Raw genomic sequence first — 6147 nt, 5'->3', positions numbered from 1 at the left:
TCCCTCTCTTCCTTCCAACTGAAGATAAGCTCGCACTGTTACAGCTTTCAACACTCTCATGGCTGTTGTCATCCTCTTTTATCAATTGTCCACTAGTATCTCCATCGGATAATGCCTTTTCTTTACCTTTCTTATGACTTCCACGGATTCTTCTGTTGCTAGAAACAAGTTTGCCTTTGTGTTGGATATCAGCATCCTGCATAGAGATGCTTTTGACTTCAGAGGAAGATTCTGAGGCTACAGCATCAGCTGCTGCATGGCAGATGTTCTTATTGTTAAGAGTCCTTATGTCGTTCTCAGCTGTTGATTCTAGTTTCTCCAATAACGAAAGACCTGGGATACTGGCTTTCTTGCTTTCCTCTCTTAAAAAAGAAGCCAGTTTGTCATCCTCTCCCCCTGGAGAGAAAGCCAGAGTAGCAGAAACTCTCTGTTCATTCAGTGGGAGAGCTTCTGACACCATTGTAACTCTGGTCGCCAATTGCTCATAATTCATAGTGACATCTAGTCCTCTAAAGGCAGGATCTCCAGGAGAAACTTCATTCTGTGTAGGATTTCCATTTTTTTCACTAACCTGACCTGCCAAGGTACATTCAGTAGCCAAGGTACATTCAGTACATTCACCACCTTCAAGTGCTGCTGTGGTGCGCATTGACGAGCCAATAAGGCCACCCAGCCCAACGCCTTCATTTGGTGCTCCAGAATAAACATGGACCTTAGCTCAGTCGCATTTTCTAGTCATTTATTTTCTTTCCTTTCCAGTTTGATATTGCTTTCCGTGGAGTATTTAACAAGGTTGTGCGTGTGCTCTGCCCAACTCGATGTACCGTGCATGCGGACACTGCGTGCAATGAACGTTACTTTTTTTATCATCTATGACTGGGTTGTACGTGTACTGTGCGGAACTTGATGTACTCTGCATGCAGACACTGTGCTACGAATAAAAGTTTTCATGATCTTAAAAAGGTTCATTAGCCACATTCTCCAGGCGCATAAAACAAGACTTTCTAGTGATAACATGAGAGCTTTTCGTGTTATTTCCCAAAGGCAACCGCAACACGCAGTTAGGAGAACTCTAGTGACTCCAGTTTAAATTGGCTTGTTGGTATTTGTGGAAGCGTGTGTGTGTGCAAGTGTGTATGTGTGAAGTATGGGTGGATATAAGTGGACTACAATGGCAAGGGAGTATGAGTTAAAAAAAGACTTTTATTATGATAGTTTGTATTATAAAGGAAGAAGTATTTCTAGTTTTTTCTGCTGCATAGAACAGACATCCACAACTCCTATTTATAGGTGTGAGTCACCGCCTTCCTCTACCGACTTTGAGTACAAAATTAATCTAAAATTACAAGCTTGCTTCTTTGTATTGTTGCGGCTTCTTCCAGATCTTCTGGTTGCTTCTCCCTTATTCTCTATTTTTCTATTCTCTGCAGCTCCCTGCCACTTTTGTTGACTTTATTCAGCCAACTTCCAGCTGGCTTTTCTTCCTTCACACGTACACTTGCTGCCCACATAGTACTAGAAATTTCTCCAACATACGAGAATCTTAAGCATGTGTAGTCTGATGTAGTCTAGAGCTTTCCAAAAATGGATCACTTTTTAACATGGCTGCACCCAGTGCATTAGGCTCCGCAGACCCGACCAGACAGATCATGTGGCGACACCCTAAGTCGACATGATCCAACAGATCGCCTGCACTAGGCCTATATGTTCCATTTGTGCAGCCAATAGCTCACCATGTATAAGAAGACTATTAGGGTGGGAGAGCCTTGTGCTCTCTCAAGTATCCTAAGGAAGAGTGTCGAACCGTATTAAATAAAAATCCTTGCATGAGTTTACGTGTATTGATTATTGGATTCAGCGCTTATCTTCTACTTAGTGTGTGATAATGTGTCGCTTTTTCACCACATCCTATTGAGAACATTCTATTTGAACCGCAAAAGAAAATGCGAGCGCTCTAATTTCATCCTTCACATCTTATATTATTTCAATAAACGTACTTACCGTAATAATGGGCCCAGCCAACCCAAGTCTCTTAAAGCCCAGCCCATTAACCCACTTATTCCCTTCTTCTTTAGTAGATGATACAAGAATACCACCATCGACAATAAGGAAGAAGGGAGCCCGCCGGTGAAGAAAGAAAACGGGAAAAGAGAAAAATTTTCGTGCGGTCACCATCCAAACAACTCGACAAGTTGAATCAACTGTGAATTGCAACACCAAGTAAGTATTCAAATCTATTATTATTGTAATCGAAGTAATTTTGAAAGTTGGGGCACAAATTTAGAGTTATATAGATTTTGAACTATGAGGTTCGACCGAGGAGTTTTTGAACTATGATTTTTGGGAAATTGGTAGCTTAGGGCATTGTGGAGCAATGGCATTTATTGAAAATCAATTTTGAAGTATGGTTTGTTTGGAATGAAATTCAGAAGTTTCATGTGCGAATTATGCATAACGGACAATAAGTGTAAGGAAAATGATGGATGTTTGCTGTAAACGAATTCATTCATTAGTGTGTGGGTGCCGTGTTATCAAAGAATAGGTGTAATTAGTCAATTTGTTCGTTCAACTAGTGCATTACCCGGTTTTTATATATCGTTTTTTCAATGATCGATTACGTATTAATCAATATTCGATTGATTGGTCTGAGGTTATTGACAAAAAAGATTTGTCTAAGTCACTTCGTTTTGTTTTGTCCAAGTTAGGTTTGGCAATAATATCCCCCAACATCCCAAAACTAGCAATTACCCCACTAGTATTAGGAGATGTAAGGATTGATACATAGAATGCCTGGGCTGTGAGGGCTCTCAGCCACATGGATAGTTCAATGTGCTCATCAGCGCCTGACCCTGAGATGATTGATACGACTACAAGTGTGTCGGCTCAATTAATCAAGGTAGGTTGGTTTTCAGCTCTTCACAAATGAGTAATACTATTTTTTCTAAGAATTTACATACTCATGTCTTAAAAATGGTAGAGTTTTAATATTGTATGTGTTATTGAGAGCATGTTTCTTGCATGGAATGAGATCGAACTTTTACTACATTTTTGGTTAGTTGACAAAGCTTTGGAAATTGTTATAGTGTAGTTCGAAATTATCATTTGTGGATGTTTTGGTTGAATGTTCTATGAAGGAACTTGCCAAAACTTATACGTATTGGTTGCATATTGTTTTATGAAATGTCTTCTATTTGATAAATGGAATTGTAAAAGGTTATCTAATTTGGTTTATGAAACCGGTTTATGAAATGGTTTGTGGGTGTTGATTATGGGTTATTAGATAAAGAGATTGGTTGATATTGCTTGTACCACTATAATGAGAACCCATTAAGGGGGGACTATGCTTACTATCTATGCCGTCCTTCTAGGCTGCACCACCAGTTGATATAGATGGTAGACCTAGCCAAAGGGGTAAACTCGGTCGTTGTCGTGACCTCACCCTCAACTGCACCACCTAGAGTTTGGCTCATGGAACTAAATTTAGACTTAACTCGAGCTCTCTCAAGCTCATACTAGTTTGCAACTTAAGTTCAAATATTTAGCATACAAGATCATTTTCAATTATCAGTCACCACTAAATCTATTTTTTAGAGGGTCAATTGAAAGACCAAGTAATACGTTACTCCTACAAACCAAATTTTATGAATTCATGAACTTAATTACACTAAATTACTCTAATCCCTATTATGTGTCTTTCCTTTTCATGAAAATTATTTTTGACAAGTACTTTGAATTGATTTTAACTTAACCACTAACATATAAGATAATCATGCTGGTGCACAAATATTAATTTAACACTCAATAATCAAAGTAATAAATAAATTGCAAGGAAGGGGAGCAATTACTTACCTTGAAGCAACATAAGCATTTGCAATGTTAATTAGAAAAACACATTCAACCTAAGTATGGTTTCTAATTAGTACACAATGTCACTCAATTATGTGTGCAATACATGTAATATAATTACTCTAGATGCAACAATGTAAAAAGAAAATGTGTGATTATTAATTAAATGACTTACCTTTACTATCGGGCAATAATTAATATGCAACTACTCTAACATGACAAGCAATTTCTAATTAAATTACTCAATATGACGTGCAATTTATGAACAACATGGACATGATATTTTCTGTACAATTCATTTAAAATTAGGAATAAATTAATAGCGTAATTTAGACATGTGATTATACCTAAAGAAAGGATCGATTTTATACTAAGTTGATATTTTTGACATTTTTTATTAAATTTGAAATTAAAAATTACCCCAAATAAACTGTCAAGATTAGGATAATATCTAATTTAAACTCATAAACCACTCTAAATCCTCATTTAAATCGAAGAATTATCTCATCTAAATCATCTAAATTTAAACAGGAAATTCCATTTAACATGCAATCTTCCCTATTCACCCAAGGTAATCTCCAAAAATATTCGAAAATCTAAATTATCCCTAAAAATCTCTCCTAAACATGCAAACTTATCTATGTATGAGATTTATATATGTGTATATATATTTTTATGGTCACAATCAAGCGACGGATAAACATCATCGTAAAATATATTCACCCAATCCGCAAAAGATAATCACCAAATATCCTATCCATGCAAATTTGAAAACAAATAAACTGACGATCGTATGCAAAGGATTAGGATGACCGATTTCCTGTGCAGAAGGGAATTGTATCCCGGGGTCGAGATTGGATTGCCGTCCATATGCACGTTGTGGATTAGGCAATTTTTATAAGTTGGAGTGATTTATAAAAATCTTGGAAATATGCATTAGGCCACAATTTCATATCAAATTAGGCAATAGATCAAAGAATTAATTCTGGCACAATTTTACCTAATTCGTGGATAACATTTCTGAATTCGAACTCGATGGGTCGTGGATGGTGGCCTGCCGTAGGACTTGGTGGCGACGCCCGCGGTGGATGGCCACGGCGAGGATGGGTGTTCACAATGGTGGCGAGGACGACTCGCGGTGATGGGAGGGAGAGCACTCGGTTCGGTGGTCAACGAGCGCGCTTGGATAGCTTGCAAAATTAAACTCATATTTGGCCATGAGTATGGATAAGCTGTCGTGAACTCGTCCTCCTTGCTATTGGTCATATAAGCCACTCCCATAAAATGAAAATTCCTAAGGTTTCGCATGTTACCTCCTTAAAAATGATGTCCTGATCAAATGACGATGTTAACATCTTTTGCCTGTTCCGTCCATTTGTTTTCTTTCATGTGGACCGACCTTTTCCCCGAAGAAGTTGAGTCTTTACTACAGTGCTATACTGTCAATTAGTCCATGAAGCAGCCCTCTAGTCTAATTGGGGTCCTTTTTATTTATTTAATTTTTATCTCTTCTATGTCTAAAGTGATCTCAAGATTCACAAATATCATGTGCAAATATTTTCTTGTATAAACATAAATACTTTTTTATTCTCATGGAGGTAATTTTACTACCAGCATGCATTGATAAGTAGCAATTCAGTCCCGTGCAGCGTAGCATGAAATAAATTCATGGCCAAATGTTCAATTTGTGCCAGCAATTGTGACTGATGTTATCAGACTATACTAATAATAAATTCATTGACCTCTACCTTGGATGTCAACATTAAGGAACATAAAACTTTTAAAATAATAAAATAAAGAGGTTCTACCGTGGACGTTGGAGATGACATCACCATTTTCACCCAACTTTCGAGATTTTTGGATGTGGCAGCGATCCAGCCTCTGAATCCTGGATGGTCCAGGCCGTCGTGTTTCTCGCCCTTCGGCTTTTCAATCTTTCACATCTATGATGGAAAAAAGCTCGGGTATGCAAAAATGTCAAGAACATAGATATCTTCAATGGCGATCGAGAGGCGGTGGTGTCACTTTAAGAGACGCAAAAAAAGTGACGTCATTGGTTCCTGTTCGATCATTCCTCTTTGTTCCGACTCTCTCCGATTGATTTGATTGTCCTCGACTTAAATTATCACGGATTTCACACTATGTGAAATGACATGCGAAATGTGACCAATGAGAACCAACAGATAATTCTAACTCCTTATGAAAGTCTTTCAATCCTATGCACTTGTTATATTATGTGGACATACACATGCATAGAAAACTGTGATGATTTTTACAAGACACTAAATAAGAATAATGTAT

The sequence above is a fragment of the Eucalyptus grandis genome, chromosome 2 (assembly GCF_016545825.1).
Source record: "Eucalyptus grandis isolate ANBG69807.140 chromosome 2, ASM1654582v1, whole genome shotgun sequence".
In the NCBI taxonomy this organism is placed as follows: domain Eukaryota; kingdom Viridiplantae; phylum Streptophyta; class Magnoliopsida; order Myrtales; family Myrtaceae; genus Eucalyptus; species Eucalyptus grandis.
This window is presented reverse-complemented; position numbering follows the sequence as displayed.